We start from the raw sequence: 12,339 nt of genomic DNA on the forward strand, positions 1-12,339 counted from the left end.
TCGCCGTCGTTCCGCCATTCCTCGTTGCTTCGTGACCCTGCGCCGCCGCGACCCTGGTGAACTGGGTGCTCGCGTGCCTGCCTTGCCCCGCCTGACCGTCTGTGCGTTGTCGCCGCCGTCGGCCTAGCCATAGTGCAGCTACCGCGTGCGCCATGTGACATCATGGTGAGGCACACCGCACGCACACACACACACACACGCATGCACGTTACCCTGTTCCGCCACTCCATCGGCTGGGAACACACCCACGCCATGCCTCGCGGTGGCCGCGTCACGCTCGGCGCACACACGCACGCCACACACACCTTCGCCGCGACCACAACGGACACAGCCGCACCCTTGCCCGAGCTTCTGTCACGCCGTGCCATCGCCCCGGCGTGCGCACGCCCACACACATTGTACGGACACGCCCCTCCGCCAGGAGCCGAGCCCTTGGGCCGCTGCTTGAACCTCGCTGGCACTGCCCTGTTGCGGCCGCCGTGACCATCCGAGCCGCCATGGCCTTCGCCATGGCCACACCCCCGCGATGCACTAGCGCACACGGGCCCAAGACTAGGCTTTCGTCCCACTTTGGCGCCAACCTGAACCACTGCCACTAGACCTTGCCGTGCTCGTCGTTGCCACCTCGCCTAGCCAATGCTCCGCCTCCACCTCGCCGTCACCGCTTGGAGATCCCGCCGCCGTCGCCGCCTGGAGACTCCGCTATCGTTGCATGGAGGACACACCCGCTCCACCGCCGCCCTGACCCTGTCGCCGCCGCCGCGGACCCGGGATGCCGGATCTCCGCGCGCGTCGCGCCTTGCCTTGCCTTGATCCCACTGGACCACCCTCACCATAGCCTTGCTGGAGCTGGAACCCGCCGTCGCCCCGCCGACGTGCCACACCGCCTCACCATGGACCCGCTGGATGCAAACCCGGCCGCTTCCGTGCCACGCCGCCGCCACGACATCGCACGCGCGCGCGTCCAGTCGTAGGGGCTTTTCGTCGAACACCTGGGCTGCGCACTCCCGACAGCCCCACCGGATGCACACGCGCTACCACACCAGACCGAACCGCACGGGATCACCGCCTCACCACACCTTATCCCCATTCCACTGACCTATGGACCCCGCATGTCAGTGAACGGGAGATTGAAACCAGCCTGTGGGCCCACCCTGTCTGTGTGTGAGAGAGAAGAGAGCCGAGTTGGGCCTTCGGCCCGACAAGCCGAGCCGATCTGAGCCGGCCTGCAAGCCATACGCCGAGCCAGCCCAGTCACTCTGAGCCAACCATAGCCGGCTTGTGGAGCCAAGCCAAGCTACTTAGGCCAGGCCGAGCCGACCCGTCCACCTTTGAGCCCAGTGGCCTCTTTACCCTTTCTTCTTTTTCTTTTAACCCAGCTAACACGCAGGACCCACATGTCGGTCTCTCCTGTGAGACTGACTGTTGGGCCCCACTGACCGCTGACCTGGCCGTTGACCATTGACTTGGTCAATGTTGACCTAGTCAACACTGACATCATGATGACATCAGCATCTGCTGACCCGTGCTGGTGTCATGCTGACGTCAGCATGACATGTGGCACGCCCTGAGGCTGCCACATGGCTAACTATGTGTTTTTCTTTTTTCGAAAATCTTTAATTATCTAGAAATTGTTTTGAGCTTCAAAAATTCATAATAAATCAACCGGAGCTCCGAAAATTATGAAACCAGTTTCATAATTCTTCTAAAATCATGATCTATGTGTTAGAGTAGGTTTTGTTGTGATTTGGATCCTATTTGGGTAGTTTTGTGCATTCTTACACTTTGGACCCTATAGTAATTTGTAATTACGAATAGGTCCTGCTGCTGAAGAGAAGATTAATACCTCGGATGCCCAGCAGACCCAGGAGGTCGTCCCGAACTACGAGAAGCCCTCGAGGACTCTAGAAGACCACGAAGAGTCACCAGGTTCACGCCCATCTATGATTTGAATTCCTATTAGGCATTGCTTGCTAGAAATGCTATTGCTCTACTTGTGTGTGAGATAAGCCTGCATGGCCTATTGTTTACCGTACTCCTTGTATCCCTACGATACCTTGATTGATACTTGAATGCTTTGGCTACCATGAGATAGAATGGGTTTGGGAATTCCATGATATGATAGTCTTGGCATGCATGAGACCCACTTTGTGAGAAGCCAGAGATAGGGCTTTTAGCGAGGGCAAGCGACTGGCTGGGGATGTGTGGTGGGCACATCCTAAGGAGCACCTGTGGCGAGCGCGGGATGAGGAGGGGTGTACCTGTGTGGTTACCCAAGGAGAGGCGATACCTGTTATGGGTGCCTTTGGCAGACCACTGCGGAGAACTGTGCGAGAAGATGCTTGCTGTGACACCCTAGGTGTCTGCACAGTAGTTGTGTATCTATTGTATGCATCATGTGCTTGAATTGCTTGAAAAAGGATCTTTTTGTAAATATAAAGGTTATATGTGTAATTATGATTTTATGCAAGGTCCTTTTTATAGTTATATTTGAATAGGTTGTGAAATTATAGTTTTTGTGGAGGGTGTTTTTGCAAAATATAGTGTAATCATTGCTTGGTAGGAAATCTTTCATTTCAGCCTAAATTTAAAGTGAATTTGCTTTGAAAAAGACAAAAGTCCTTTGAATTCAAATTCTCCTTATGGTTTCAAAAATAGCTCTTAATCCTTTGGTCAAATAAATTTTTGCACAACATAAAAGTTGTAGATATTGAAAAGTTTAACAACTTTCATGTTGGGCACTTTTTCATTTGAGTTTTAGTTTAAAAGTTATTGCTGTTTTACATCCGGGTCCCTGAAAATTTCTGAATTTGTGTTTAAGTCCACTTCTCCTTCCTCCTGTCTGCCTCTCTGCTCTCTCTCACCGCCGGCAAAGTGGCGCTGCTGGCGCCGATCTGGGCCGCCCCCGAGCCACCTCCTGTTCGCGTTGGTTTCCACACGTCGAACTCCCCTCCCCACCGCCATTTTTCCACACTTGCTGGCTGCTTGCGCTCGCGACACGCTGCCCGCGCAGAGCCACCTCGCCGGACACCCACGGGAGCACACCGCCGTCCCCGATTTCGCCTTATCCCCGTCCGAGCTCATCCCCGAGCCCTGTTCCTTGCTTATCCTTCCACTCTCGGCCTACAAATAGCTCAACAGAGCCTTGCTTCGGCATCCCGCCGCCCCTTCCCTCCATTAGCGCCGCCGCTCGCCGGCCGCAGTGGAGCCACCACCTCGAACCTCCACTTCCCCAGTTAGACCCTTGAATCGAACCCCCTTGGTCCCCTGAGTCTCCTCGGCCCCACCCCTTCCACTCCCCCTCACCGGAGCACCACCAACGGCCACCACTCGCCGCCGGCGTGCTCTGGCCGCCGCGGACAGCCCGCTACGGGCTACCCCTACCCCGACTTCGGGCACCTACTGGTGCGCCATGAGCCACTCTACCTCCCTAGCCCCTCCACTCTCGCCGCCGACCACCCTAGACGCCGGACCATGGCCGGAGCAGAGCTCCCGAAGGTCAGCCATGGCTGAAGGACCCGATTGCTCTAAATCAAAACTTCCAAGGGCCTTTCTGTAATGATTCTAATTCTTTTTCTCGTGAATTTCAAAAATTCCTAAAAATGCCAAACTAGTTTTGTTGTGCTCCTCTTGGCTAGCTCTACAACTTTAGCTACTCAAGTTTGCATGAAACTTTATATTAAGTGCTCTAGTTTATTTGATAGCAAATGAGTAATTTAATTGTATCTTTTTATCCATATATTTGTTATGCTTAATTTTTAGAACCTAGCCTTCTTTTGCCATGAGTAGTCTTGTATAAAATTTGTGGATTAAATGCTTGACTTTTGCTTGTTATTTCATGTGTTTGTTTATTTCTAGCATATGCTCTTGTTTAATTTATTAAAGCATGCTTTTATTTATTTCTTTGGGTCATCTTTTTGCCATGAGCTATTTTAAACACAAGTAGCTTGTGATAATTTTTGGGAGAATTTTTGCTTTGTTTAGCTTGATTTTTTGATTTATTTCTGAGTTATAAGGATAATACATGTTAGTATTGTTTTTGCTAGAATAAGCTCCATGGTTAGACTTGATTCCTATTCATGATCTTTGCTTTTGAACCTTGAATTGATGTTTGATGTTTGAACCCTAGTTGTTGATTTCTTTTGAATTCAAATTATAGATTTGAATTCAACCTACCCCATATTTCTAGAACTACTTTTACTTTCTTAATGTGACTAGTTTTTGTTATCCTTTGGAGTTCCTTGTATTTCCTTTTACTCCATAAATGACTGCCCCGTAGAAAATAATGAATGGTTGCTTTCTTGGTTTAAGTGTTCAACTCTTTAGTGAAGGAAATCTATACTCAAGCACTTCACTAATTTCGGGTATTGCATTGCATATAGAAATAATATCGTTAGTCGACGGAACGTACAAATTCATCTAGAGACCAGACGGGGACATTTCTGAAGTACTTCAAGTCAACATCGGGATATTTCTGAAGCCCAAGTCAACATTACGGAAGATAACGAAGACCTAAACGTGAACTCGGAGTCCGAGAGTGAACTACATGAAGTCCAACCAACATCGTGGAATTAACTGAAGTTCCGAACTTCGATTCAGAAGAGTTGAAGTCTACTAATTTTTTAGACTCTGCTAAAGGCAAGCCCCCGGACATAACCTATATTTCAAATTATTACCATTTATTGTTATTACTTACTTGTGCATTTACAGTTCTTAGGATTTGAATTGAAACCCTAGATGCATGATCCTAGGAACCTATGTACTGAACACTAGACCTGAGTTCGAATAATTGCTAAGCTTATAGGACCGGTAAAAGTCGAGTGATTTCCTGTCACTCGCGAGCTCTATAGGAATTGCTTGTTTACTTTCTGTTATCAATATAAGGACGACGGACGGGGTTGTGTTCGATATCATGACCTTGTGTGAGACCCCGTCTGTGTTGATGAACTTGCTAAGGTCGCGGTGTGTGGTAGTGCTGGTAGTTAAGTACTAGCCACATGCTGTAAATATGGTACGGTAGCCTAACATGCTGTAAATATGTATGTATGATCAACAACCAGGGGGCCACTACTAGGAGGGACAATGTTGGACCTTGGAGCCCTGTAGTCGGGGAGAGTGGGTTCCTATCCACAAGCCGGAAATGAAAGGAAAACGGTGTTTGGGAACGACCCGACGGTGTTCCAAACGTGTGTGTTAGGTCTGCCTGGCCAGGTTAACAAATTCGATTTGAATCGTCTGCTTCCCACACGTTTGGGACTGCTTGATCTCTTTGCCACACAGAGTAATAAGAGCAACATTATTATGATCAATCTTGATGTTTGCTTAAAGTTCTACCATGATTGAATAGTAGATGCTACATAGAATGGTTAATCAACTAGAATCTTGGAAGCTAAATATGTAAAGTAAGGACCTACTCTTTATTGCTTTTCAGCAAAAGGAAACCAGAGCCTCACAAACCCTGCATAGTCTAGCTAAAGTGGGTTTAGTATACCCGTTGACGGTTAAGTCTTGCTGAGTATTAGAATACTCAGCCTTGCTGTTGAAACCCTTTTCAGGTATGAGTTTTGAGGACCAGGTCGCTAGTTTGTCTTGGCCCTGCTCTTTGCCTCCTGGCTGGTCCGTAGAGTGGGATACGTCTTCGGCCGGCAATGATCCCGACGAGTGATACCTTGCTTGGGCTAGCTTGGTATACTTCTGAGACGTGTTGTAGTCGTCATTTTCTCTTCCTATGTTTAAACTATGAAGCTTTACCCTTATGGTTTGTATAACTGTTTTACTAAATTTGGTTTTGTAATAATGGTTTGATCTAGTTTGTAATCACTACTTGCCTGTGTTGTAAAATTATGGTTGTAATATCTCTGGACTCGACTTCGTGCGGGGTATGCTTGTTCGATCCGAGAACCAGTGGTTGTATCGGGACGTTACCCGACAGACCAAGAATTGTTCCGTTTGAAGTGCGTTCGAGCTGGTGTTACCTTTATGGTGATGGCCTGCGCACTTGAGCCAGGATAATTCAGGTGGTTCTGCCACACTTGCCCTGGCAATATAGTTCAAGATAGTGCCTCTGGTGACGGAACTATGTCAAACGTGCACACCACTTACCCCCATATGGGCAGGGGTTCCAGCCATTCCAAGTTGTGCGGTACCAGGACTGTGACTATGTTTAAGGAGAGGGTAGGCCGAGCACGCCCATGGGAATTCGGGGTGCGTCGGGCCCGGTCGGGTTTTCCGACCCTAGTCTCCAGGAGAGGGTAGACCGCGCACGCACAATTCGGGGTAAGTGGGCCCGGTCCGGTTCTCCGACCCCAATCTCCGAGATTCTCGAAGCCAATGCCAGGCTAGAGATCCACAGCCACGGAACATTCGTTGCAGCGAATGTATCCCACCCCGGGAATGCAGGATGGTACCGTCATGGTTAGGGAGTCATGGTTGTGGGCTGTGTCTCAGTTAGTTAGCTCCCAGCTTGCAGCCCGAGTGGGTACAGGTGTACAACACCTGGCAGGGTGAAAACTATACGTATTGCCGCGTACTCGGTCATGTACAACTCTTGATCCGGCTGCACTTTCATAGAGTAGTGAACCCCAGTATTTTCTACCTCCCTCTAGTCCACTTCCCCCTGTGGAGTCAGATGAGGTGCAGGGAGAGGGAGTTTCTTGCACTGACCTGAGATGAGTGATATATATATATATACATATATATATATATAGTAGGTCTATTGAATACCTTGGGTATGAAATAAGCAATTCCACACCCGAGAGCCAGCCCGCACACCCGATCCGCCTCGTCTCCCGGTCGCCGCTTCCGGTTTTCTGCACCCGGTTCGCCGCGACGACATCCCCCACTACCTCCCCCACGTCCCCACGCCTAACCGCCCAGCTCCTGCGAAGCCCAATACCCACCCCTCCCGGCGCCCAACCCCTCCGCGCCGTCGCTCTCCCGGCGCCGCTCCCCTCCACCGCCCAGCTCCCGTCCTGGCGCCGGACCCTCCCCGCGCTGTTGCTCTCCTCCCGGCGGCGCTCGCCTCCTCCGACGGTGCTCCCCCCCACCACGGCCACATTTTTTTTGGCCAGCCCCCAGTCCCTCCCAGCGCCGCACCAACCTCCCGATCCGGCAGCGGCGGATGAGGGGGCGCACTGCGCCCAGCGACTGCGGCCCGCACGTCGCCCATCGTCTTCTCCACCGCCGCAGATTGATGCCGAAATCCACCCGCTGCAGATCCGGCCGGGGCCGCTGCCACCCACGCCGCGCCTCCTTCCGGCTGCCGGAGCTTCACGCGTCGCCGAGTCACGCAGCAGCAGGCCAGGGCGCGACCTTACTGGCGATAGGCAGCCCCACGAAAGCCGACGGCGGCCACACCCTCACGTCGAGACGGCGGCGCCATCGCGTCGAGACGGCCCGGCAACCTTCCACGACAGCAGACGGCGGCCGCGGCCTGCGCGCATCCCACGCCGCGCGACCTTCCTGGCGATAGCCGGCCCGAGACGGTGGCGCCAAGCCCACGATCCTGCGAAGCGAACCCCGGCCAGGCGCCCAGGCCAGGTCATGGACTCATGGCTCTCTCTCTCTCTCTCTCTCTCTCTCTCTCTCTGCGGAGCGGAGATCGGCTCAGCACGTTGGAGTGGAGAAACGCAGCAGCACCTCATCATCCTGCTCATCGTCGTCGAGCGTTGCTGCGTATTGATTACAAATAGCTTTTTTTAGTCATGTGGTGTGTTGCTTTGGGTGCCTACCTGCTGCTTGTTTGATGAAATGTCCAGGCAAGCTATGTTACGCCGAAATAGAAGTTGCTATTGCTTTTAATTGATGGACTTTGATTGTTCTTGTTCCACTGTTAGGGTTCTGCATAGGATGCAAAAATTGTGCCAATTGGTTTTAGTTCCTTTCGCATCGTTGACAGCTAGTATTGTTTCTCCTTCGAGCATAAAGCATGGATATTTTTGTGTAGGGAATATGAGGTGTAATCCCCTATTAGTTGTGTGGCATACATGAGATTTTCATTAAGGCTTAGACCAATTTTGACACATGGTGTCTGTGCATGGTGGCAGCGGCGTACAGCAGCGAGCGGCGGTGCCAAGGTGAGGTGGCCGCACTGAGGGGTTCTAATGGTACCCAGGTAGGGGCTTTTGCAATTTCCCCAAGACTGGCAGGATGGTTCTCATGTAAGTTAATTTACGTGATTTAGTTGTTATCTGTTGTTAATAGCTTTCCTGACTTAATCACTTTTACTTTTTATAATAGATAATAGATTATAGCACAACTGTAACTATGGTGATCTCAAGAATTTCTTTCCTTGGTTAACGGGACTGAACTGCGCCGTTTGAGCTAATTTGAACTAATTTGGAAAATTGATGCAGAAACTAATTTGAACCAGCCCACAAGTAGATTATCTGGCTGGATTTGGAGGCTGTGGCCCTTTCCGCGCCCCCGGCGACGCTTCTACCTGGCATCCCGTCACTACTTTTTTCTCTACTTTTTTTTTGGCAAGAAGTTGGATAGACTAAAAAACATTTACTCTACTTTTTTTCTTTGGCAAGAACATGAACTGAAATTTTGCTAGGATATGTGTGAATGGCTGAACGCTATCAGAATAAGGAATATTGAAGTACTCTTTCTGACATAGTATCAACTCTTGGATTAGTATGATGTTGGGCATTTATATGCACGCCAAGAACATCTGACATATCATCACACCCCACATGAACAATTTATGTTGCCACCAGATTCCTACGACCTGACGCTGGCCTCGAGGTCCTCCACCTGCAGGTTTCGGCAGCAGCTCATCCCTAAGTTTCCTCTGCTTATACTGAACTTCATGCTTTTTTCTTTTTGCAGACTTGTGCTTTTGATGTTAATGCTAGATTAGCCATATGTTTTTGATGGATTAATGTTCCAGTGCACAATTCATATAAAAGTTGTATGCATAGGAGCCGGATTGGATGATGGTGATAGATCACTGTAGATGTGTGGTGGATTAGGACTTTAGTGTTGCAGTGTTCAGTCTGTTCTCTTCGCATTTTGTTCTGCTGTCATGGAATTTAATTTCAAATGTGGCACAATGGCATCAAACATATACTATACTAGGGCCATGAATAGTTTAGCAAATAATGATTGTTCACCGCATAGGTAATTCAGTAGCTAATGCTAGAGTAAGGGCCATGAACAGTTTAGCAAATAAAAATTGTTCACCACATAGGTAATTCAGTACCTAATGCTAGAGTAGATATATTGTGCAGCAGGTCAGCTGGAATGATTGCTTGCTGGAGTTGCTTGATAGCAGGAGATCGCACGTTCTGGTGCCTGGAGGAGTTGATTTTTTGCTGTAATGTTTTTTTTAGTTTAATCTGCAGCTAGTACCATTGAATACTAGATCATATGGCTTATTTTGTACTTCTATTAAGGACACTACATTTTTTAACATTAGGTGGCTTATCACCCCACTCAATCTTTGCATACGAAGTATCTTTGAGCTGAACTCTAGTCATCTGCTCCATTACACATGGGAATATTTGCAACAGGTTTTTTATGATTCACTCAATATACAAGGTAGCTAGATTTTTGCATCTATGCATGTCATTACTTGTGAGGAAGTAACAAATTCCAAGAGTTCAGTTTTTTTTCACATGTGACATTATCTGCGAAAATGTTCTCTTGTTATATTGTTCCTATTGCAGGCGGCAATGACTAAGATGAGGTCGCAAGGAAACTGCAAGAGTGGATACACAAGCATAGATTGCAGAGCGAGCTCAGCATGATATGTCTCTGACAACGATGATACTGTATCATTTAGGTGGACACATTCAACATTTTGTTTTCCTGAAACTTCAGTCTGCAAATGGCAACGTGTACGGGTCAGAAGCTAGCTGAGTTGAAATGATTGAAGGTTGTTTTCCTGAAACTCAGCTAGGAGGCTGTTCGTAGACTGAAATTTCAGTCTACAAATGGCTACGTGTACGGCGAAAATAATTGTTTCCTGATTTATGATGAGGTCATACTTTTATTGTTTCTTGTTTCTATAACTGCCGTGGAAATGACTGAAGGTTAGCTTTTACACACTTGTGAGGCTGGCATGTATTAAACATAGATATATAATACGATCGCAGACTCCGGCGAGCAGCGTCAGGTCTCCAAGTCTCCGCCTCCGGCGAGTGACAGGAAGATGAACCTGTCTAGATGGTAGTCGACGGGGCTGGACGCATGATTGTCGATTCTTCTTTTTCTAGATTCGCCTGATTATTGAGTCTCCCACGCTGGCTTCTACCATTACCGGAAAGTTGAGTTTAGATCCTTGCGTCACCTAACAAGATATGAACCGAAAATAAAAACTACATGGTAAAGATAGCTCCTTGCGTCTCGTAACCAGATACGAGCAGAAAATTCTAGCTAGCTTCTTGAGAGGGACGGGAAGACCTTGATCGCAGATGGGAGCGAGATCGCAAAGGGGAGCGAGGAAAAAACAGGTCCGCGGATCGCCCGTGCACGCTGCAGAAGCGTCGCAGACTGCCACCGGCTTCGTTCACGGCGTGGCTTCTATAGCTCCGTGGAAGGGCGTCGCAGATGTTGACGCTCGAAGGAGAAAAGATGGGCCATCACCCAGGAATACGGACGATTTTACATATTGTAGTAAGACGGGAGAGGTTAGCGATAGTCTCGCTCCGCTCGAGGGAAGAAGAACGGGAAACGTCTTACGCGTCTATATGTACAACTGCTCGCCATTCATGAGTAGGAACCCCGAAATACCAGACTCGCGTGGGGATACAAAGATGGAGAGTGGTGACATATCTATAAACACTATATACCATAGATATACATATATATATACAGACAATATATAATACATATATATAACATATATATACATATATATCACACATATATATACACATATATATACACTAATATATACATATATATATGCTTGCATAGGAAACCTCAGCCTATCGTTTGGCCACTTTTAGACATTTGCATCCACTTAAAAGCTTGCATACGGATGGTGACGTGAACCTATCCTGTCCTTGGGGATAGCTTGGCAAGATGCAGGATCTGATCAGGAGTTCGACGCCAACAACGACGGATGGTACGACTGAAGCTTAGAAGCCTGTGCTACGCTCAAGTGCTGCTTGTGGAGATGAAGTTCGAGCTGAAGGATGGCTTGAAGACCAACTACTGCTACCGTTTTCTGTTTGTTCCAGTTTAGCCCAATGGGCTTGTAATAAAACATTCGTACTGCAAATCCTCTGAATTTTGTAATAACTAAATCCATGTTTGAACCTCTTTTTAAGTAAGTATGAACTGATTTACTGCCTGAAATGAGTTCTGTATGTGATAGCTACTGATTCAGGGACTATCATGACGATACAGGGATTCGGGTTCTCCGTCCGGAAACCCGGGTCATTTCACCCAAGAAGCATGACCAAAAAAAATGGACACATCAATGTCCATGAAAAAAGGAAAAGAAATAGAAGAAAAAGATATCTATATAGCCATGTCCTCATAATATCCAAATAAAGGAGAGAGGGATTCATAAAAGGAGTATTCCATTTCTACCATCCACCTTCCACATATGTGCATGATCTTGATCAACTTGTTTGATTTGTTATCTCCATGGATCCATTGTTTGATTTCGCAATATATGTGACACAAGTGCATGCTTCCTTTTCTCCTACCAGGAGCTCCACATAAGCCATCTTTAGAAGTAGGGTGAAAAGAGGCAATGCCTTGGTGAGGATATATAGACATAGTGAGCGACATGAGAGATCCTATGGAGAAGAAAAGCCATGGTTGGTATTTGCAAAAATATTTTCAAAACCCCTGTCATATAGCAGGAAAGTGGAGGAGACTGAAGTCAACACCATTCCGCTCTTCAACTTCCCAAATAATTTATGGTGGACACATCAAAATTCACAGGTAAGGGTGAAGTTTAGAATAATTTGTATGCAGGTACCATATCATATGAAGTCGGGTCCGCCTTAGTTCTTGCCTTTACTCGAGGATGAGCAAAGAACTAAGTGTGTGGGATCTTATTGACGCTCGTTAACGACTCATTTCAGACATCATCTTAAGCCTAAAATCATGATAATAAAGTCTCATATCTGCATATGTTATCCAGAAAGAGCCAATTTCACGTTTCCTCTAAGAAATATTGATATATTGGAATTCGGGCAGAAATGCAGGTAAAACAGGCTTCAAGCATCAAGATACAAACCGGCCATCAGAGCAAGCTATCAGCTCCTGCATGAGCGTATGGAAGACGAGCGTCAACACTAGTGGTAGGAGTTATTGCTAACAAATTCCACAAAGTATTGGTGTACATTTATGTGCAGGTTGCTTATGCTTGGAAAT

At 47.8% G+C, this 12,339-nt stretch overlaps 2 long non-coding RNA genes across 3 annotated transcripts; one reads left to right on the top strand and one right to left on the bottom strand.

Moving 5' to 3' along the window:
* The first annotated feature begins 6,823 nt into the window (after window positions 1-6,823).
* LOC120673230 lies at window positions 6,824-9,999 on the top strand. 2 transcript variants are annotated; one of them, XR_005674587.1, is made up of 3 exons: window positions 6,832-8,159; window positions 8,355-9,543; window positions 9,672-9,999. It is a non-coding gene; the product is annotated as an uncharacterized LOC120673230 (long non-coding RNA). The 2 variants fall into 2 exon arrangements; XR_005674586.1 differs by lacking the exon at window positions 9,672-9,999 and having other exon boundaries at window positions 6,824-8,159; window positions 8,355-9,477.
* Window positions 9,526-10,572, bottom strand: LOC120673241. Its single transcript, XR_005674588.1, has 2 exons — window positions 10,408-10,572; window positions 9,526-10,294 (listed from the first exon to the last, which is right to left on the bottom strand). It is a non-coding gene; the product is annotated as an uncharacterized LOC120673241 (long non-coding RNA).
* Between the last annotated feature and the right edge of the window lie 1,767 nt (window positions 10,573-12,339).

This window comes from Panicum virgatum, chromosome 2K (genome assembly GCF_016808335.1).
Source record: "Panicum virgatum strain AP13 chromosome 2K, P.virgatum_v5, whole genome shotgun sequence".
Taxonomy (NCBI): Eukaryota; Viridiplantae; Streptophyta; class Magnoliopsida; order Poales; family Poaceae; genus Panicum; species Panicum virgatum.